We start from the raw sequence: 23,037 nt of genomic DNA, 5'->3' as shown, positions 1-23,037 counted from the left end.
GGTGGGGGGCTGGTTGCCAGGGGAACCAAACATGTGAGTAGAGGGTTGGAACTTTCATCCCCACCCTTTGAGGAGAGGAGATGGGCTGGAGGTTGAGTTGAATACCAATGGCCAGTGATGTCATCAGTCATGCCTAGTAATGAAGCCTCCATAAAAATCTAAAGGGACAGGGTTTGGCGAGCTTGCAGGCAGCTGAACATGTGGGGATGCCTGGAGGTGGGGAGGCGCCACCAGTAAGGACATGGAAGCTCCCTGTCCCCTCCCCACACCTTTTCCCATGCATCTCTCCCATCTGGCTGCTCATCTCTAACCTTTGTAACATCCTGTATGATAAATGGGTCATCGTAAGACAAGTGTCTCCCTGAGTTCTGTGAGCCGCTCTAGCAAATTAATCAAACCTGAGGAACAGGTCACAGGAAACCCCAATTTATAGCCAGTTGGTTAAAAGTACAGGTCACAACCTAGGGCTTGTGACTGGCATCTGAAAAAGGGGCGGTCTTGTGGGACTGAGCCCTTAACTTGTGGGATCTGAGGCTCTCTAGGCAGACAATGTCAGAATTGAATTGAATTCGAGGACGCCCAGCTGGTGTCTGCTGGAGAATTGGTTGCTAGTGAGGATAAATCCTCATGCATTTTTGGTGACCAGAGGTGAGTGGTGTGTGTGGGAAAGTAGGAGAGACTGGTTCTTCCTGTCTCTCACAATAGCGCTTTTAACATGTGAAACACAGTTCTAACAGCTGTGTGTGTGGAAACTCATTCCTCACAGCAGCCTGAGGACACAGGTGCTCCTATCATTGCCATTTTAGAAAGAAGGCACAAGGAAGTTGTGTTATTTGCTTAAGGTCACACAGTGAGTATAGGGCACCGTCATCATACATCATACAATCATCTCTACAAGATACAGACTGCCTGTCCTTCACCTCCTCCTATCAAACACATCAGTCAAAACATGGCATGTGCCATTATTAACTGTTTTGTGATGACACAATGCTATTTAGTTTCAGGATCAAAATTCAGCACGCTCTCAAAGTCTGGAATTGTGGCTGGAAGCTAACACGTTGGCATATAAAGTGGATAAAAGGCAAGACAGTTCTTCCTTTAGATTCTAGATTCAATCACACAAACTCACTCTATAGCCCTCAGACCACAGCTGGAATGTTTTTCCCCAATGGTGATCCCTGGGGGCTGTGGCTGACCAAGGGCCACGGTTCCTCTGCAGAAAGTCCAGGATGGCACCCTGGTGGACCATGGAGAAAAGGTGTTCTCAAGGGGGCACCTCACTAGGCTGTTTGCCTCTCCTCCCTCTGGCCTCTTGCACTGCACTTCTGGTTGCATTAAACTTCACAACCCACTATTTTGAAAACATGGAATAAAAGGGCTTCAATCACACGACAGTGGCTGGTACTGTCCAGATCTGAGTGTTGCACAAGAACGTACTTTGGTAGTAATTCAGCCATCCTTTCATTATATGTTAAGTCCTAAGGCATCGAGATTTTATTGAGTTCTTTCTACGAGCTGGACACCACCGGGGATACAACAGTGAATAGGACAGACACAGTTCTGCCTCGTGCTGAGCTTTTGTCAATAGACAAAATGATTGTCAAGAATGACAAATACACCATGCGCTGGCTGGGGCATGAAGGGAGGACGTGGTGGAAATGCAGATTGTCCTCCAAGTTCAATGAGAAGCACTGAGGGACTATCTGGCAGGAGAGTGATGAAGGCTGGGCTGGGAGTGGCAGTCACGCAGGAAGAGAGATAGAGCTGAGATACAGCTTGGATCAGATTCAATACCAGATTGATGGATGGATGAGGTTAAAAAGGAAGCAGAAGGAATCAAAGGTGATTCTGAGCTAAACAAGGAAGCTGGTGGGGTCATCTACTGAGATATTGGGGCAATCACAGGGCCAGTGATAAGAGAAGACTTCGGTGGAGAAACTCAAGAGTCTGTGAGTCACCACGTGGTAATGTCAGGTACATAACTGAATATGCAGGTCTGGAGCTTAGGGGAGCTGTCTGGACTAGACATTCTGGTATAGTTTTTGTCCCTTGTAATGTAAACTACTTCTGATCTGCCTTTCTGAGAGGTGTGGGATTTAAAATTCCACTTGCCAATCAGTGGCTGCATTCAATATGCCTCAGGCTGTGTTAATATGCACTAGAAAAGACACCACATCAGGCAGCAACTGCAGTTGGGGCTACCACTAGGCTATGTTTCTAAAGTTCCAGGGTCTTCGGCTATGATCCATATAATTTTCATAGGATCAGGCTAGTGAATCAAATAGCATATAAGAGGCACCACTGCTCCTGGATGCTTCCAGACTCTGAGGATGGCACTAGCCCTTGCCATTTTCCTGGGATGCAATATCGTTCCTCCTTCTCTTAGCCACGTAAGAGAAGAGAAGATCACTCCCTATCTTGGCAGGAAGTTGAAATTCTAGGGCTCCAGTTGGTCTTTTCTACTGTAATAACTTTTACACTGCGGGTCAGGGGCAGAGTGAAGGTCCTTCCGATGGCTAAGAGTGTCCTTCCTACAATCATTTAGGGCCCAGGGAAATGAGCATGGGGTGGGTTTGTGGACTCAGTGCACTACCATGAGACACAACTAGGCCAGAGCTCTATTTGCTACCTGACTCCCATATGGCCAATGATAACAGGGGAGCCTGGGTGATGTTTTGGATTCCTGGATACCAGCATCAATTCCAACAGCACTGGAAACATCTGTTACTTTCCCCTAGTGCGTGGTTACTTGAGTAAGTGGTCACAGGGTCTTTAGGGGTATTAAATGAGGGAGTCGCTACTGTCTCTACTTCATGTTCTACCTTGAGGCAAGGGAACCTGCCATTTACGGCCTTGTACCAGGAAGTCATTGGCCAAGCCTAAGGTTGGTGGCCTTCCTGGTAAGGCTTCCTGTTGGCTGGGGGCTGTTCTGTGGAAAAGGGAGCAGCTGTGAGATTCTATCAGCACCATTTCTAGCAGGAAGGGACTGGGGTATGGACTAACAGAGGGGCTGCAGGTGGAATATCAGTAGCATTCGCCAGGCATCTGCTGAGGGCAAGGGATAGATAGGGAGGTTACAGAATTACAGAAATCAAAGGAGGCCCAAGAAACACTTTTTAGAGAATGAGATTTTGGATAGCATGGCGCCCATCTGAGCATGGCAACATGTGTTGTGATGGAATCTGCATTAGCCAGCGTTCTCTAGAGAAACAGAACCAATAAAAAGATAGAGAGAGATACATAAATTTACTATAAGGAATTGGCTCATGAAATGATGGTGGGCTGATAAGTCCCAAGGTCTGCAGTTGGCAAGCTGAAGACCCAGGAGAGCTGACAGTGTAGTTCTAGTCTGCATCTGAAGGCCTGAGACCTAAGAGAGCCAATGGTGTAGTTCTCATCTGAAGACCAGTAGGTGCAAGACCCAAGAAGGGCTAACATTTTTGTTCAAATCCAAAGGCAAGAAAAAGACCAATGATCCAGCTCAAAAGCAGTCAGGCAGGAGGCATCCCCTCTTTACCTGGGAGAGGGTCAGCCCTTTTCTTCCAGTCAGGCCTTCAGCTGATTGGACAAGGCCCACCCACATGGGAAAGGCAGCCTGCTTTACTCAGTCAGCTACTTCAAATGCTAATTTCATTCAAAAAGACCTTCACAGAAATGCTGAGAGTAGTGTTTGACCAAATGCCTGGGCACCTTGTAGTCCAAGCACATTGATGCATACAATTAAACCATCACAGAATCCATCTTCCAGGCTGGCCTGTCCACAAGGCAGAAGAGAAAGTGGAGAGTTGGAGCCATCTCTGCTTGGAATGCGGCCGTAAAACTGTGAAGAAGGAAGGGAGGCAGAAGAGTTTAGAGTAAGGGTGGATATTAAGGTAAAATCTGGGATCTGGCTTAAAAGAGGAGAACAGAGAGGGCTGCTGAACTTGGGAGAAGCTAAAGTGTCAGTGGCTCATCACAGTCACAGATGGAGCAAACAAAAGCAGTATTGGATGAGGTCACTAGGGTTGCTGTAATAAAGTCTCACAAACCAGGTGGCTTCAAATAGCAGAAATGTATTCTCCCACAGTGCTGGAGGCCAGAAGTCCAAAATCAAGGTGTTGGCAGGGTCGTGCAGCCTCTGGGTGGAATCCTTCCTTCCCTCTAGCAGCTTCTAGTGGTGCCCATGGGCCCTTGGCATCCTGTGGCTGGCAGCTGCATCACTCCAGTCTCTTCCTCTGTCATCATGTGGACAACACAAGGAGAGCTCCCTGTGTGTCACAGTCTCCTTTCTATAAGGATACCAGTCATACTGGATTAGGGCCCACCCCAGTGACTTCATCTTAACTTGATTACCTCTGTAAATAGTCTATTTCCAAATAAGGGCACATACATAGGCCCTGGAGGTTAGGACTTTAACATATCTTTTAGAAGAGACACAGTTCAACCCATAACAGGCATAAACTCTAGACGTCATGGCTTACCGTGTGATATGATTTGGCTCTGTGTCCCCACCTAAATCTCATCTTGAATTGTAATCCCCACACGTTGCGGGAGGGGCCTGGTGACAGGTGATTGGATCATGGGGGCAGTTCTCCTATGCTGTTCTTGTGATAGTGAGTGAGTTCTCATGAGATCTGATGGTTTGAAAGTGTGTGGCACTTCTGCCCTCTCTCCTGCCACCACGTAAGATGTGCCTTGCTTCCCCTTTGCCTTCCTCTACGAAAGTAAATTTCGGCCAGGCGCAGTGGCTCACACCTGTTATCCCAGCACTTTGGGCGGCCGAGGCGGGCGGATCACCTGAGGTCAAGAGTTTGAAACCAGCCTGGCTAACATGGTGAAACCCCGTCTCTACTAAAATTACAAAAATTAGCTGGCCGTGGTGCTGCTCACCTGTAGTCCTAGCTACTCAGGAGGCTGAGGGAGGAGAATCACTTGAACCCAGGAGGTGGAGGTTGCAGTGAGCTGAGATTGCACCACTGCACCCCAGCCTGGGTGACAGAGCGAGACTCCACCTCGAAAAAAAAAAGTAAATTTCCTGAGGCCTCCTCAGCCATGCTGAACTGTGACTCAGTTAAACTTCTTTTCTTTATAAATTACCCAATCTCAGGCAGTTCTTTACAGCAGTGTGAAAACAGACTAATATACCATATTGCTGTGAAAATTAAATGAGATGATGAATGGTAAGATATTTTTGAAAGGAAAAAAGCACAGCAAATTATTGTTTCCTATACTAGTTAGGTCACTAGTAACAGTCTCTTGCTTGTCTTGGAATGGATAGTCATTCAGATGGAGATGATTAGTCAGCCTCAAGGTAGAGACACTTTGAACTAGAAGATTCTGACCTATTGGCATTTCTCCATTTGAAATAGTTCCAAAGACAAATGATTACAGAAACCACAAACTCAAGGGTCTTCTGAGCCATAAATGAAATACCATTCTTGGAGTCAGCAACATGGAATGTGTTAATTATTACTGAGATGTGGAAACATGTCACAGCATTGACAGTGAGCTTTATTCATTCAAACCTCCTCACTTGGACTTTGTGATATTCCAACCCAGAGATTTAGTCTTTTTATATGACTATCTCATAGAAAGGTGTGTTTACTTTTTTTGCTCTTTTTTATGGTAAAAATACACAGAGTTAAAATTAACCTTCTGGCCGGGTGCCGTGGCCCACATCTGTAATCCCAGCACTTTGGGAGGCCAAGGCGGGCAGATCACCTGAGGTCAGCAGTTCAAGACAAGCCTGGTCAACATGGTGAAACCCCATCTCTACTAAAAACATGAAAAATTAGACAGGCATGGCAGCGTGTACCAGTAGTCCCAGCTACTCGGGAGGCTGAGGAGAGAGAATCGCTAGAACCCAGGAGGCGGAGGCTGCAGTGAGCCGTGATCATGCCACTGCACTCCAGCCTGGGCAACAGAGCGAGACTCCGTCTCAAAAAATAAATAAATAAATAAATACAAAATAAATAAATAAAATAAACTTTCTTAACCACTTTTATGTGTACAGTTCAGTAGTGTTGAGTATATTCACATTATTGTGCAACAGATCTTTATAACGTTTTCATCTTGCAACCATGAAACTATATCCACTAGACACTACTTCCCCTTCTCCCTTCCCTCTGGCCATTGTTAACCACCCTTCTGCTTTCTGTTTCTATAATTTTGACTATGTTAGATACTACAGAATTAAAATAGATTCCTACAGTATCTGTTCTTCTGCAGCTGGCTCCTTGTGTTTAGCATAATGTCTTTGAAATTGTTCCATGTTGCAGCATGTGACAGGATTTTCTTCTTTTTAAGGCTGCGTAATAGTCTATGGTATGTATATACTATATTTTCTTTATCCATTCATCTGTTGATGGGAATCTAGGTTGCTTTCACCTGTTGGCTATCGTGAATAATGCTGTACTGAACATGTATGTACAAATATCTTTCTGATATTCTGCTTTGAATTCATCTAGATATAAACCCAGAAGTGGGATTGCTGGATCATATGGTAACTCAATTTTCAATTTTATGAGAAACTTCTGTATTTTTTTTTCTGTCTTGTATTTCCACTAACAGTGCATAAAGATTCCAACTTCTTCACATCCTTGCTGACACTTATTATTTTCCATTCTTTTGATAGTGGCCATCCTGATGGATGAGGTGACAACACATTATGGTTTTGATTTGCATTTCCCTAATGATTAGTGATATTGAGCACTTTTCATGTGTTTATTGGCCACTCGTATCTTCTTTGGAGAAATGTCTATTTAAATCCTTTGCCCATTTAAAAATTGTCTTATTTGTTTGTTGTTGTTGTTGTTGAGTAGTAGAAATTTCTTATATATTCTGCATAGCAATCCCTTATCAGATATATAATTTGCAATTATTTCCTCCCATAGGTTGCCTTTCCACTCTGTTGATTGTTTCTTTTGATGCACAAACGTTTTTGAGTTTGGTGTAGTCTTATTTGCCAATTTTTGTTTCTGTTTCCTGTGCTTTGGGTGTCATATATAAGAAATCATTGCCAAATCCAATGTCCTGAAGCTTTTCTCCTATGTTTTCTTCTAGGGGTGTAATAGTTTTAGGCCTTAGATTTGGGTCTTTGATTCATTTTCAGTTGATTTTCATATCTGCTGCAAGGGAAAAGTCCAACTTCATTCTTCTGCAGGTGGATATCCAGGTTTTCCAACAGCATTTTTTAAACAGACTATCCTTTTTTCACTCTGTAGTCTTGGAACTCTTGTAGATTATTTGGCCATAAATGCAGGGGTTCGTCTCTTGGCTGTCTGTTCCTGCCATTGATCTATATATTGATCTTTATGCCGGTACCACTACTGTTGCTTTGTAGTATGTCTTGAAATCAGGGAGTGTGAGGCCTCCAGCTTTGCTCTTTTTAAAGATCATTTTGGCTATTTGGGGTCCCTTGTAATTCCATATATATTTTAGTATTTTTTTCCAATTTCTGCAACAAATGCAGCTGGGATTTTGACAGGGATTGCATTGAATGTGTAGATTGCTTTGGGTAATATGGACATTTTAACAATATTAATCCTTCCAATTAAAGCGCATTGGATGTTTTTCCATTTATTTGTATCCTCTTTGATTTCTTTCACCAATGTTTGGTAGTTTTCCATGTACAAGTCTTTTACCGTGGTGGTTAAGTTTATTCCCAAGTATTTTATACTTTTTGAAACTATAGTAAATGAACTTGTTTTCTTAAAAATTTCCTTTTTCAATTGGTCATGGATAGTGTATAGGAACGCAATTGATTTTTGTGTGTTGATTTTGTATCCTGAAATTTTGTTAAATTTGTTTATTCATTCCAGCAGTTTTTTGGTAGGATCTTTAGGGTTTTCCACATATAAGACTGTGAAATTTGCAAATAGAAATAATTTTAAGTCTTCTTTTCTAGTTTGTATGCCTTTAATAATTTCTTTTTCTTTTCTGATTGTTCTGGCTAGAACTTCCAGTATTATGTCAAATAATAATGGTGAGAATGGGCATCCTTGCCTGGTTCCTGATCTTAGAGGAAAAGCTTTCAGTGTTTCTCCATTGGGTATGATGTCTGTTGTGGGTTTTCCATGTATGACTTTTACTATGTTGTGGTAGTTTTTTTCTATTCTTAGTTTGTTCAGTGTTTTTTTTTTTTTTTTTTATCATGAAAGGGGGTTGAATGTTGTCAAATATTTTTTCTGCATCCATTGAGATGATCAGGTAGTTTTAGTCCTCCATTTTGTTACATTGATTGATTTTCATATGTTGAACCATCCCTTGCATTCTAGGCATAAATCCCACCTGGTCATGGTATATGATCCCTTTAACATGCTGTTGAATTTGGTTTGGTAGTATTTTGTTTAGGATTTTTGCATCAATATTAATCAGGGGTATTATCTATAGTGTTTTTTTCTTGCTGTGTCTTTGTCTGGTTTTGGTATCAAGGTAATTCTGGCCTCATAGAATAAGTTTGAGAGTGTTCTCTCCTCTTCAATTCTTTGGAAGAGTTTGAGAAGAGCTGATGTTTGGTAGAATTCTCTAGTGAATCTATCCAGTCCTGGGCTTTTCTTTGTTGGGAGCTGTTTGATTACAGCTTCAATCTCCTCACTAGTTATAGATCTGCTCAGATTTCCTATTTCATTATGACTTAATCTTAGTTGGCTATATGTTTCTATGAATTTATTAATTTCTTCTAGGTTATCCAATTTTTTGGTTTTTTTGTTTTGTTTTGTTTCTGTTTTTGATGGAGTCTCGCTCTGTCATCCAGGCTGGAGTTCAGTGGTACGATCTCAGCTCACTGCAAGCTCCGCCTCCCAGGTTCACGCCATTCTCCTGCCTCAGCCTCCTGAGTTGCTGGGACTACAGGCGCCCGCCACCACCCAGCTAATTTTTTTGTATTTTTTAGTAGAGACGGGGTTTCACCATATTAGCCAGGATGGTCTCGATCTCCTGACCTCGTGACCCACCCACCTCGGCCTCCCAAAGTGCTGGGATTACAGGTGTGAGGCACCACGCCCAGCCATTTTTTGGTATTTTTAAGTCTTTAAAGTCATGTATTATCAAGGCATATATGAACATTTTATGCCAAATATAATTATCATACTGGTTTCAAAAGGATTATTGAATGAAATAGAGTGTAACCTGCTTTGAACAGAATTAAAGGCAATGTGAATGCTGCAAATCATTGTAAGCACCTTATTTTAAAATAGTTTAATTTTCACTTCAAAATAATGTTTCCATGATTAGAAAAACAATTAGAAAAAAACCATGAAAATTTATATGAAATCAAAACCAAACACATTCCTAGAAAATACTGTGAACATTTTTCTTATTTTCTTTCTAACTTCTCAAGTGTGTGGCTTATAATCACTCATTTATTTATCAAGCACTTTGGCTGTACCAGGGAGTAAAAGGGATACAATTATTACAAACCACCTGTTTACTTCAGTCATGCCCCTGCAGATATTTATGAATGGAAGACTGTTCTTGGCAAGAAGAAAATGGCATGTCACTAATAGCTTTTACTCAAATTGTTCAGTTGTCTGCAAATTCTATGGCCTTCTGGCCTGCCTTGCCCCATTCCCCATTCTGCCTGAAAAACCAGGTCTCATTGCATTTTCCTCTTTTTCAATTTTGGCCTTCTTGGGAATCAAGTGAAGGAAAGGTCAATTCCTGTGTTTGGAACGATTGGTCTGGTTTTTGGTTGTAATGAGAAGACCCAGCAGGTGTTTCACCAAAAACCGGGGTCAGAAACGTGGGGTTTGTTGATTTTTGCCTTGGCATAGGAAAGCCAACCACCAATAGCTATGGTAAGGAGCAGTAGCTCCAGGGGCTGACACCCCCAAATGGAGAAGTGATTGGCAGTGCTTCATTCTTCAGCACGCAGAGAAAAGAGCCTGGCTTGAAATCTGGGTCCCAGATGCCATGAAGTTAAGGTGATGCTCCCTGAGTGCTGTTTGCAGTGGGAACTTCAGCTACCTCCCACTCAAGCCACAAAGGGGTAATGACTGAAACCTACTTCACTGTGGGAAGGGAGATGTTGAACTGAGATTTGTCTGTGGCTAGGCCAACAGCCATCAGATACTGTATGTCAGGCAAGAAGCCTATTGCTTAAAAAGCCTCTAGAAGGCTCCTCACCAACACAGTGGAACTAATCTCCAGGCTTCTGATACTAGAGATTATGTTCTTTTTCTCCGGATTCTTTGGACATTCAAATCTCTGAATGATCAGGAAGCTGACCCTCCAATGTCCCCCAGAGCTACTTCCCAGCTCTCACAGATAAAATCCCCTAAGCTTCAGAAAAGGAGTGTGTCTCTGCGGTTACTACTGGGTTGCTGCAGAGAACACAGAGCAACTGCACGGCAGTTTCTCTTGTGTCTGTGGATAGCTAAGCGTGGGGAAAGATCAAGGGTATGGGGGCTGCCGAACTTCAGTTCCAGGTCCTGGCTGTGTGACCTCAGGCAAGTTATTTGACCTCTCTGAATATATAAAATGGGAATGGCAGAGCTTCTGTATCACAGGAGTACACAAGACAACACATAGAAAGCACTTACACCAACAGGTAATCAAAAGTCAGTTTTCTCCCTGGGGATGTGAGCAGCCACCTGGAAAGAGGGTTACTTAATGGCATAGTGCAGTGTGAATCTCCCTTTCTGTTTCTTTGCTTGGCATTACCCGATGATTAATTTTGAAGAGTTACTCAAACAATTACCATTCAACTTGGTCAACATCAGTTCTCACAAATAGAAGCTGACTGTCATTTATTCACTCAGTTCCTGTTGGCTGAGTGTTGGCTCTAGGGCTGGCACCAGGCACTGGAATTAAACATTCTGGACTCCAGAGGGCCATGAAAACTCTTCCTGAAGGATGCAGAGGAAGATTCGAACTGGAGGAAAACCTGAAAATGTGAGTGGGAATTGGTCAGGCCAAGAAAACAGGCAAGGGTGCTCCTAGTTGGGGGAATGTTGAATGCCAAGGCAATGACGGGAGCAGGGCGAGGTGTGTGAGCAAAGTGGAGCTCTCTATGCTGGGAGCTGGTGGTGTCTGCAGGTCATGTGCCAGGAGCAGATGGGTGCAGAGGAGATGTCATTGGCCCAGTGCTGCCCTGGAACTGGCGCTCATCACAAATGCTTGCAATTCCCTCCTCCCTTCCTTTCTTCTTTCTTTCTTTAAGTCAAGGCTTAATCTAGAGCTGAGCAACTAAAAGCCATCTAAGGGTTTGGAGCAGAGAAGCAATGATACTGCCTGCTTTTGAGAAAGATGACTCCAGGGATGATGTAGAGAATTGGACTGGAGGGTGGAGATTGGCCATGGTGAGACCAGTCAGCAGGCTGATGTCCAGCCTGCTGGAGAAGACAAGGACCAGGAGGATGACAGTGGGGATGGAGGGGACCAAGTTAGAGCCATCTTCAGAGATAGAACCCCCTGAATGTGGGGATCCAGGAGAAGGAAGGCAGTAAGGAGGATGAGGCAAGTTATTTAGGCATCACCTAGCATAAGCAGGAGGGAGGTGTTTGATGTTATTGTTCATGAAGATAGAGAATAGAGGAGGACGAGGAGGCAGGGGAAAACAAGTGTTCGCTTCATGAGAAACTGCAGGTTTTGTAGGAAGTGGCTTTTGCGTACCTTCCAGTTTCCTCTGGCCCATCACATCCCACCTTGCACCATCTGCTGTTGAGCACAGATGGACATTCATTCATTCCCTCCTCCATGCACTGGCCCTCCACCAGCTTCCAAAAGGCTCACACTGCATGTGCATGAGGGTGCTCCACTGGGCACTGTTAAGTGTGTGTGGCACTTACACTGTCAGAGAAAAGTTCTGAGTAAGGCAGTTCTACTGAAAACTGTTAAGGGATGTTCCAGGCCCATTTCTGCAGCAAGCATGAAGTCGGAGATTCATTGAGCTGACATGAACACTCTAGAGCAGGGTGGCAAACTTTGACTCACATGCCAACTGGGCCTGCTCCTTGCTTTTTAAAATAAAGCTTTACTGGAACACAATCATGCACATCTGTTTACACATTGTCTATGGCTGCTTCTGCACTAGAACGGCAGAGTTGTGAGAGCAACAGAAATTCCATGGCTAGCTTAGCTGAGACTATTTAGCCACCTAGCCCTTTAAGAAAAATGTTGACCCTGCTCTAGTGTGCTGCCATCTCTGTTTTGTGTGAATGAGTGTTTGACAGTGATTGAGGGACCTTGGTGCTCTTTGCCTAAAAGCCCTCCATGCCTAAGAATCAAGTTCAGGATCCTTAGCTTGCTGTCCGAGGCTCTCCCGGGATGTGAAGCAGACATGCTCCACGTCATTGCGTAAAACCTTGGTGTAAAACATCAAGATCCATCAAGTGACTTTAAAATGTCCATTGCATTTAGTTCTTGTGCCTTGAATTTGACGCAGTAGTTCCATTGATTGAAATCTATTTTAAGGGAAGAATCCAAGCGATAGAGGAACACTTTGTTCCCTGGCCTGGCTGTACCCACTTGTCTGAACTTATATATATATATATATATATTTTTTTTTTTTTTTTGAGATGGAGTCTTACTCTGTCACCCAGGCTGGAGTGCAGTGGCGCAATCTCGGCTCACTGCAACTTCCACCTCCTGGGTTTAAGTGATTCTCTTGCCTCAGCCTCCCTAGTAGCTTGGATTACAGGTGCCTGCCACCATACCCGGCTAATTTTTGTATTTTTAGTAGAGACCGGGTTTCACCATGTTGGCCAGGCTGGTCTTGAACTCCTTGACCTCAGGTGATCCGCCTGCCTCGGTCTCTCAAAGCACTGGGATTACAGGTGTGAGCCACTGCGCCTGGCCTGGACTAATTTTTTTAAAGGCATACTCCACAAATATACACATACTGTGTAAGGGACTCACAAAAGCGGAAAGTCTTAGGGAGAAAAATTAAAGCAAGAAAGAGGCCCAGAGTGCTGAGGACCATTGTCCAGATAGTGTGATGGGGACACCTTGTCTCAAGGCCAACGCGCTTCCTGCCAGACTCACCTCACTCACCTCCTCCTTATCACAGCTACCGTGGGTCCTGCCTTCATTTATTTATTTATTTATTTTTGAGACAGAGTCTCATTCTGTCACCCAGGCTGGAGTGCAGTGGTGCCATCTCGGCTCACTGCAACCTTCGCCTCCCGGGTTCAAGCAATTCTCGTGCCTCAGCCTGCCGAGTAGCTGAGATTACAGGCATGCACTACCCGCCTGGCTAATTTTTTTGTGTTTTTAGTAGAGACAGGGTTTCACCATGTTGCTCAGGCTGGTCTTGAACTCCTGACCTCAAGTGATCTGCCCACCTTGGCCTTCCATAGTTCTGGGATTACAGGTGTGAGCCACTGTGCCCAGCCCCTGCCTTTATTTAAAATGTTGACATTTTGTTTGTGATGAAGTTAGTTTTTTTCATTCATTTTATTTTTTTAAACTATTGCATTAATTATTATTTACCTTGATGACTGAGTTTTCAGTATTCCCTTTAATTTTGATTCCCAGAAAACTGCCTCGGTCACTTCACCCCAGCCTCAGCTCTGGGAGGAGCAACTGAGGAAGTAGAGAAAATGGAAAGAGCACTGTGTCGAGGAGGCCAGGAGAAAAAGGTTTGCCCAGAAGAAGGCTAATGCAACAGGATGAACATCAAAAACGTGACACTAAGTGAGAGAAGCCAGATACAAAAGGTCATATATTGTATGATCCCATTTTTATGAAATGTTCAGAAAAGGCAAGTCCGTAATCTAGAGAGGCAGGACACAGTTCAGTGGTGGCCAGGGGCTGAGGTCTCATTTTGAGATGATGACAACGCTCCAAAATTAGATTGTCATCATGGTTGCATACTGCTGTGAGGGTACTAAAAACCGTTAAATTGTACTCTTAAAATGAGTGCATTTTATGGTACATAAATCACACTTCAACAAGGCTGTTAAAAAGAAAGACAGCTGAGTAAGGTGAGGATTGAGAATTAAGCACTGAATGACTAAATAAATGAGTGAATGACTCAAAGACAGGCAGTATTTCTAAACAAGATGGTGCAGCAGGATTCGAGAATGGGAAGAATTAAGTCTAGAGGCCCCGGTTGCTCCTTAGCAAGCCCAAGGAGGAGCCTTGGGCCTCCTGGTACTTACCAGGGTGGAAATCCCAGACTAGAATCCTTTTTGGAACATGAAAGATCAACACGCATCAAGAGATTTAAAAGCATGCACCGCCTGTTGTTTCTGTGCATTGCCTTTTGATGCAATAATTCCATTTCTTGAAATCTATGCTAAGGATAGAATCCGGATGATGGAGGAACGATTTACCCATATGTGCTCACTACAGATCTGTGTGTAGTATTGGAAAAAGGGACACAACCCAAATGACCAACTGGTTAAATGGAATATGGCCGAGTAAAAGATAGAATGTTAAACAGCCACGTAAAATGATGCTAATGTTGAGGAAAAATACACTGGAATGGAAACTGGAAAAATCAGGACAACAAAGGGTAAAGAGAATATTGAAACCACCACATGGAATTGTGTGTGTAGCATAAACACCCAATAGCAGCCCAGCCACAGTGTTATGGAAGAGCGACGGCCTTATGGATTGGTTGGATTTTACTCTGTGATAAGCGCTTTCAGCACTGTGATCAGACATTTCGTACACTATCTCTTTTCATCTTGACCCAAAGTCTGGGACTTAGTTATCCTGTTTTTTTGGTCAATTTCACAAATGAGGAAACTGAGGCTCAGGTTTAAGGAAATGCATATGGGGTCACACAATTTGCAAGTGATGGAACCCAAGCCCAAAGGGGTGGAACTGGGCCTTCTCAAGTGTAGTTTAGTCAGGGTTCTCCAGGGAGACAGAATATGTGTTATAATCTGTCTATATACACAGGACATGGACAGCTAACTAGCTAGATGGATGGATGGATGGATGGGATTTATTATGGGAATTGGCTCACGTGATTATGGAGGCTGAGAAGTCCCATGACAGGCCATCTGCAAGCTGGAGACCCTGGGATGCTGGCAGCACTTCTCAGTCCAAATCCAGAAGCTTCAGCACCAGGAGAGCCAATGGTAATTCTCAGTCTGACGCCAAAGGCCTGAGTACCAGAGCAGTGGATGGGGCGCTGGTGCGAGTCCTGAAGTCCAAAGGTCAGGGAGCTTGGAGTTCTGATGTTCAAGAGCAGGAGAAGAAGAGTATCCCAGCTCCAGGAGAGAGACAGAGAGAGAAACAAAATAAAACAAAACAAACAAAAAAACCTGCCTTTTTTTTTCTGCCCGTTTTGTTTGCTCTAGACAACCAGTCAATTGGATGGTGCCTGCCCCCACTGGAGGGCAGATCTGCCGCTTTCAGTCCACAGACTCCCACACCAGTCTCCTCCAGAAACACCCTCACAGACACACCCCAAAGTGAAGCTTGACCAGCTCTCTAGGGATTCTTTAATTCAGGCACCTGAAATTAACCATCACACCCAGGATCCATGCAGGTATCCCTCCAGCCAGCCCATGAGGTGGGGTTCATTGCCTTTATTCCACCTTAGAGATGCAGAAGGCGAAGTCTGGAATGGTTCAGTTATGGCTCAGTGCCAAGCAACCAGCATTGAGAGGAGCTGGGACGCCTCCGGGTGGCCCAGGATGAGCTCCTGAACATCTTACGTCCCCCAAGAGGCCAGAGTATCCCTGATCTGAGAGTGAACAGAAGGGCTGGCACCAGGCCAAGGGTGTCATCGAGGGAAAGAGGACTTCGCTCTGCTTCTGTTGAGAAGTGTTCTTTGTACCCAATGGTACAAAGACCAGGGTTTTTGGTGACACAGCAGCCCGAGCCCAGACTGGGTGCCTAGGATGCAGCGTAGCAGGTCAACTCTCAGTACTACCAGGACTTGGCCCTTGGAAACCTGCAGGTTGGCAGTGTTCTACCAGGAGGGGGCCAACTCGACAAAACCAGAGAGGGTGAAACGTCCTGCACCAGAGTGTTTCAGACATCAGCGATGGAATTGTTGATTGGTAGTGTTTTTGCTGAGACTGATGGCAGACTCCCCATCTGAGAGATCCCAGATTCCTTCAGGTCAAAGGTCAGAAGCTACACTGGAGCTTTCCTGACCCCCATGTCCAGGTACAAAGAAAACCCATCAGCTGAGAGCCAATGGCCTCCAGAGCTAGTGTGGCAGAGGGGGCTTGGCTCACATGTCATCCTGCTTCTTTCTTGCTGTGTGACTTTGGGCTAGTAGTTTCACCTCTCTGAGCCTTGATTCCCCCACTGATGATCAAACATTTCTAGTGCCAGGTGCTGTTCTAGGAGCTGTGTACCTACTGTTTCAATCCTCATAACACTCCTATGAGGCTGGCATCATTGTCTGCAGACCTGCTTATGGATGAGGACACAGAAGCCCCATGAGGGGAAGGGATTTGCCTCACACCACAGTGAACAAAGGGAGGAGGCAGGATCGGAACTTAGGGAGCCTGGCCCCGAGTCTTGCACTGCTCACAACAGGCTCCAGCTGCCCTGGTATGAAGACAAGGGCTGTAAGGATGCCCTTGTCTTGGCTGTAAGGATGCACTTGGCAGAAAATGCCAAGTGAGAGTTCTGGCCACAGTCCCTCTCACCATCTCCCAAGGCAAACCCCACGGCTGTGGCCTTGGCTTTGCCAGAAACTGATTCCATGCTGATCCTCCAGGGGACCCCGAAACTGCAGGTGAGCCAGGACATTCCTGGCTGACAAGTGCGGGGTCACAGGAGGGCTGCAGGGCGTGTCTCTGTGTCCATCAGCTCCTTGTGTGCGTGTGCTCATGTACGGGGTTTAATTAATGAAATGATTAAAACCTGGAAAAATGTGTATTGAATGTCTGCTTCAGTTTGACTCCATACTTTTCTTATTTCTTTTGAATCATGAAATAGTAATAGTTCTCCAGATTTGTTACTTTTCTTCTTTTGATTCCCCCAAGGGGATGTAGGAAGCTGATCCAGCAGGGGACGTTCTGTGGTGTATATGTCAGGACTGGCTCAGATCAGGGTAGATTGGTGCGTGCTGGGGGTGCTGCCGAGGGGAGAGAGTCAGTAAGAGAAAAACATCCCCGGGGACAGAGTAGGAGAAAAGGGGCTGGCTGGGGAATCCCTTGAAGAGGGCGGAAAGCTCTGCGGGGCAGAAGGGCTTGGGATGACATTAGCCCTGGGGCTTAAGGACACAGGGCCCATGTGGTTCTTTAAGGGAACAGTTTGGGTGGCCCTCACCCTGGATTTCAGACACCACTACCAGGATGGTAGTCCACAAGCACAGCCAGACCCGTTTCCCACCTCGGCGTCCCCAGCCCCACCCAGGTCGGCCAGGCAGCTGCAGGTGTTGCTGAGTGAGTGGGTAAGCGGGCGAGTGCAGAGAGCTTGCTCACTGAAGCAGAGAGTGGCTGTATTGGGGTAACTAACACGGAAGTCTGCCCCTGAGACATGGAGCAAGACTTCAGCCACACAGCTGCTTGTCCCACATACATATTTTAAGCGGGCCAGATGCTCAGAGGAAGCCAGGCTGGGATAGCTTAGCCCAGTGTTTATCAAACACTGTTCCTCATCCAGAAGATTTCTGGGTAGATTTTGAAGATTTCTTGGAAAAGGCAAGACCGAGGCTAAGTTTTGAGGGGTGAGTGTGTTCACAGAAGCAGAGAGGGGGGGAAGAGGGTGTTCTAGATTCATGCTTCGGCTGCCGGGAAGCCATCTGAGTCAGAAGGAAGCCGCCTGGGAGTAGATAGATGAGCCTCCAGTGGAGACAGGAAGGTGGGAAGCAGCCAGGCTGATAGACAGTGGGGGTGACATACCGAAGCTCTAACTTACTTATCTCATCTGTTGCAAGACAAACAACCTTAGTTCTTTCCTGTAACACAATCCCACATAACACTCTCGAGTGAGTGATAATAAGCCATTAAGAGCAGAAATTTGATTTTCATGGAGCCCTGGACAAAAGGAGGAAATTGAGTTAGACCCTCAGAGACTCCTCAGCAAGTGAAAGGGATGAGGGAGGAGTCTGCGCATAGGTGGGGTTTTGGGGAGGACTAAGGTTTAGTGAACAGCTCGGCAGTGCCCGGCTTTACATGCATCTTTTTAACTGCAGCACTCGACCTGCAAAGAGAGACTCAAATTTTTCTTTATGAACAAAGAATTGGTGACTCATCTTAGTTACATAACTTGCCCATGGTCATGGTTAGGTCATCAGAACTGTAACCTCACCATGCCATTGAAGCCAAAGTTCACTACTTTCCCACAAGATACTTCCTGGAGAGTTTTGAAAGAGGATAAACGTCACCTGTCCAGCAGGGTGTGAGAGCTGCACGGGCTGGGTAATGACAGCAGCTACACAGGTCTCCTGTCGACCATGGCCAGGGACTGTGTGCATGAAGGACTTGGCAGGGCTTGTCTCCTGTGATCCTTGGATTAGTTTACTATTAGTAGCCTTGACTTGGTATAAGCATCATCTTTTATGTGGGCCAAATTTGGTTTCTGCTTCCACCTTGTCACCATCCCCCCATTCTCCCTAACCCTGACAGCCCAGCAGCCCGCAGCTACCACAGAGATCTTTGTAAAGAGCTCCCCCGATCATCCTCCAACCCCCTTGCCCAAACACAGAAACCATCTAGATTTCCCATGGCTCTTAGGCTGCAGTCCCACATTCCTAACCTCATCACAAGGCAGGCCTTGAAAACCCCACCACACCAGTCCTTCAAACCCTCACACACAAGCTCTTTCCAGCCCTGACTCTTGCTGCTCCTTCTGCCTGGACCCCCACCCAACCCACAACCCCACATCTACACGTGTTCAGTTAATTCCCACTCCTCCCATCACATCAGAATTTCCTGATATTGCCTCTCTCATCACCTTACACCACTTTCTAGAGTTTGCTATAATGGTACCTGAACGTCAATTTAAGTGTGTGGTTAATTAGTCTGATGCCCCACTTTGTGTGAGGAGCTGGAGGTGGGACTTTCCCCGCCTTGTTGGCTCTGGGTCCATAATGCCTAGAATAGGGTGGGCCTGACACAAGGTAGGTGCTCAATATACACCATCGAATGAATAAGTGAACACATGAATGAGTGAAGTTAAAACAAACATGCTGCCTCCTTTCCAGCGCACTGTTTTGCCTCTGTCAGAGCACAAATAACAATATGCAGGAATGTTCTTTTTATGCCTGTGACCTCTTGGTGACCCTCGTTCCCAGTGCATTCCCAGGGGACAGTGGCTAAATCTTAATCGGCACAGTATTTACAGTGCTCAGGATTGAGAATAGGGTCAGTCTCAGAACATGTGACATCCTTCTCCAGCTCTGCTAACCGGCTGCTTCACTCTGAGTCTCGGTTTCCTGATTTCCACAAGGCAGGAGTTCTGCAACAGGAGTCCTCCGGCCCCTTCCTGGCTAGGACTAACTTTCCAGAATTTCATAAGCAGAAACCTTCACTCTTTTCTGTTTAAAAATAAAATAGATTTGGGGGATCCCCTCTAGCATCTTACTGTGCCCATTAATACGATGCTTTGGAAGCCATCAAAGACTCATCTTCTGACTACAGAGCTGTCTTGGGCTGCCCAGGAGCAGTCAGGCCTCCTTACCCACGTGGGAGAACACACAATGCATCTCATTGATCTACAGCTGGTCTGGGAATTGCAAGCTAATTAGATTGGATCAGTAAATAATGCAGCCTGTTTTCAAACTGTGTGGCACTTTCATGCAATTAGGCTTTGCCGGGAATGAAAGGTCATGGGCCAGCCTGTTAGCCATGCAAACAATTGAATAATGAAAACTCTGATCATTACAGTGCTGATTATTAAAGCCGGGCCTCTCTTATATGAGTGAAACTCTATCCTTTTGTGTCTCATGTTGGAAGAAATCAGAGGGAGGGAATGGCATGGGTGACAGTGCTAAATCTGGACTGTCTGCAGAGTGACGTGCTCATCTGAGCATTCTTGGTCCCTGGTGCCAGTCCTTTGGAAGGCCTCTGCTTAGCTGATGTTACAAACCAGTAACACAAATGGAATCCCAGCTCCTCAATCTAAGCCCCCTGAAAGGCAGGGCCACTCACTTTTCTGCACCTGACATGATAGAAAGCAGAGGCATGCAGCTGGGGTTGAGTTCTCTGCAGCTAACTTCTTAGTTTTAGAAGAGTCAGCTTTGGGAGCCCCTAAGCCCCAGTTTCCAGGTCTATGGAATAGGGCTGATCATGACCTCTGCTGAGGGCTGCTGTTAGGCGCCATGCCATCACACATGCAAAGTGGCCTGGTGGGGTCTAATACATAAGAGGGGCTCGATAAGAAGAATCCTGTCATTTCCTAGATTTGGACCAGAAAGATGGGAAAGGCCTTTTAGCATCTAGTTTAGAGTTTCTCAAAACACGAAAGCCAGGATGACTTTTGGTTGGTTGTGGATGAGCACGTTTTTGTTTTTGTATTTAGAGGAGCTTTATGATAGGTTCATAGAAAAATTATGAGGAAGGTACAGAGATTTCCCACATGCCCCCCATACCCACACACTTGAATGGCCTATCACCCCCACCCTGAGCAACATCCCCCTAGGATGCTGCATTTATTACAAGTAAAAGGGACCTATATTGACACATCCAAATTACCCAAAGGTCATTTTGTACATTAGGGTTCACTCTTGGTATTGTACATTCTGTGGGTTTCGACAAAGGCATAATTACTTTTATTTACCATTACAGTATCATACAGAGTATTTTATTGATTGATTTATTTTTGATTGACAAATACTTGTATATATGTATGTGGTACAATGTGATCTTTTGGTATCTAGATACAACATAGAATGATTCCATCAAGCTAACCCATCCCCTCACCTACTTACCAGTTTTCTGTAGTAAGAACATTTAAAATCTAGTCTTGTAGCAATTTTGAAATATATATTATTATTAACTGTGCTCATCATACTGTACAATAGATTAGGAAAACTTATCCTCCTGTCTAATGGAGACTTTGTTCCCTTTGATAGACATGAACATGTTTTGGGTATTCATATATATGCATGGGTTTTTATGTATATATTTTACCATTAGATTTCATGCATATCATTACTTAAGATAGTGGTTACTTTAAACAGCGCCACACCTTGCAACTGCCCAAGGAGCTTTAAAAAAAAATTCTCTCTGCCAGGCACGGTGGCTCACACCTGTAATCCCAGCACTTTGGGAGGCTGAGGCAGGTAGATCACCTGAGGTCAGGAGTTCGAGACCATCCTGGCCAACATCGCGAAACCCCATCTCTACTAAAAAAACAAAAACAAAAACAAAAATTAGCCAGGCATGGTGGCGGGTGCCTATAAACCCAGCTACTCGGGAGGCTGAGGCAGGAGAATCACTGGAACCCGGAAGGCAGAGGTTGCAGTTAGATGAGATTGTGCCATTGCACTCCAGCCTGGGCAACAAGAGCAAAACTCTATCTCAAAAATAAAATAAAATAAAATAAAATAAAATAAAATAAAATAAAATAAAATAAAATAAAAAATAAAATAAAATAAAATAATAAAATATAAAAAAAAATCCTCTCGTCCAAAGAGGAGCCTGGCTTTGGGATTTTATACATTGTACATTTATACATTAATGAACAGCCAGGGTAAGAACCCCTGGCTTAGGACATAACCAAGTAAAAGGATAGCTAAAGCTACCTAAGGCATCCCATCATCAAGGTGGCAAGCCGAGGCTAGAGTCTGGGAGGCACTGAGAAGCCAATGGTTTGGTTGGAGACTGTGCATCGGGGACAGGGCAGATGGGTGCTTGGTGAAATTCAGATGTCCTGCCCCATCTCAGATCCATTAAATGAGAATTCCAAGAGTTGAGCCTAGAAAATCTATGTCCTCATCAGCCAACCTCGTCCTAGTCCTCTGGAAGGCATTCAGGAGCCGCTCATGTTACAAAGGTCAACACCACCCCCAGGAAAAACAGAGACACCATGTGGATCTGTCCAATAGAGGAGACTGGGCAGATGTCAGCCCTCTGAGGATGTCATCAGTCATTTGGACTTGGATGACTGGAAGGGATTGAGCTGAAGCTTCACCCCAGGTCAGTGAGAAGCACAGAGACTGCAGTGCTGGGAGCACTGGGTGTGCTGTGGGGGAAGCTCTGTGATTAGTGCTTTGGACTTTGAAGACTGGAAGGGATTGGGCTGAAGCTTCACCCCAGGGTGGTGAGGACAGAGGCTGCAATGCTGGGAGTGCTGGGTGTGCTGTGGGGGAAGCCCTGTGATTAGTGCTTGGGAGGCAACGCTTCTCTGAGCCCATCCAGCAGGTTCCCTAGGACAGGAAGGAGGCAGAGGCAGCCCCCCGACCTAATGCCAGGGTGCCTTTGGCAAGAGTGTTCCCTGGGCTGCATCTTGCAGGAAGGTTCAGTTTAGACAGATTGCAGAATGGTAAGTAACCGCCCCCCTTCCTAGAAGGCACCATGACTTATGGATATTAAAAGTCTCTACAATTTACAAGTCTCTGCTAGGTGCTGTGTATGATGTCCATGCATTATTATTGGTCTCTATGCAGGGATAATGTTGTCCTTCCCGTGATGCAGGTAGGGAAGCTGAGCTCAGAGAGGTTAACTCAGTCGCCTGAGCTCACACAGCTGGCTGGGGGCAGACCCAGGGTTGGAACCTCAGCCAATGTGGGTGTCAAGGCCTTGTTCTTCCTTCTTAAACCAAACGAGGAGCCAGGATGAGGGTCTGAGTCTTAGAACATCCAGCTCCACTTTTCAACCACTGAAATTCTGAGGGGACTTCGAGTGCTGCATTCGCATTTATGGGCTTTTCTCATGAAAAGGGAGTCACGTTACTCACAATCATTTCTTTACCCAAGTTGTCAAATCCATGTCAGGACTGACCCACCGTGAAATTGCTTGGTCCTGTGGGACCCCTGATCAACCAGATGAGGGAGCTGAGGGTAGAGTGGCCTGGTGCGGCAGCTCGAAGGGGCTGCTTGGGCAGCTGGGTTCCTGGTCAAAGCAGCAGAAACCCTCCTGGAGGGGCCCAGGCAGAAAGGGAATTTAATGGGAGGCTCGTGAGCAAATCAATTGGGAGATCCAGGCTCTGGAAGTGTGCAGAAAACAGCCCGGAAGAGAGGTGGATTCATGGATA

The sequence above is a fragment of the Pongo pygmaeus genome, chromosome 3 (assembly GCF_028885625.2).
Source record: "Pongo pygmaeus isolate AG05252 chromosome 3, NHGRI_mPonPyg2-v2.0_pri, whole genome shotgun sequence".
Lineage (NCBI taxonomy): Eukaryota > Metazoa > Chordata > Mammalia > Primates > Hominidae > Pongo > Pongo pygmaeus.
This window is presented reverse-complemented; position numbering follows the sequence as displayed.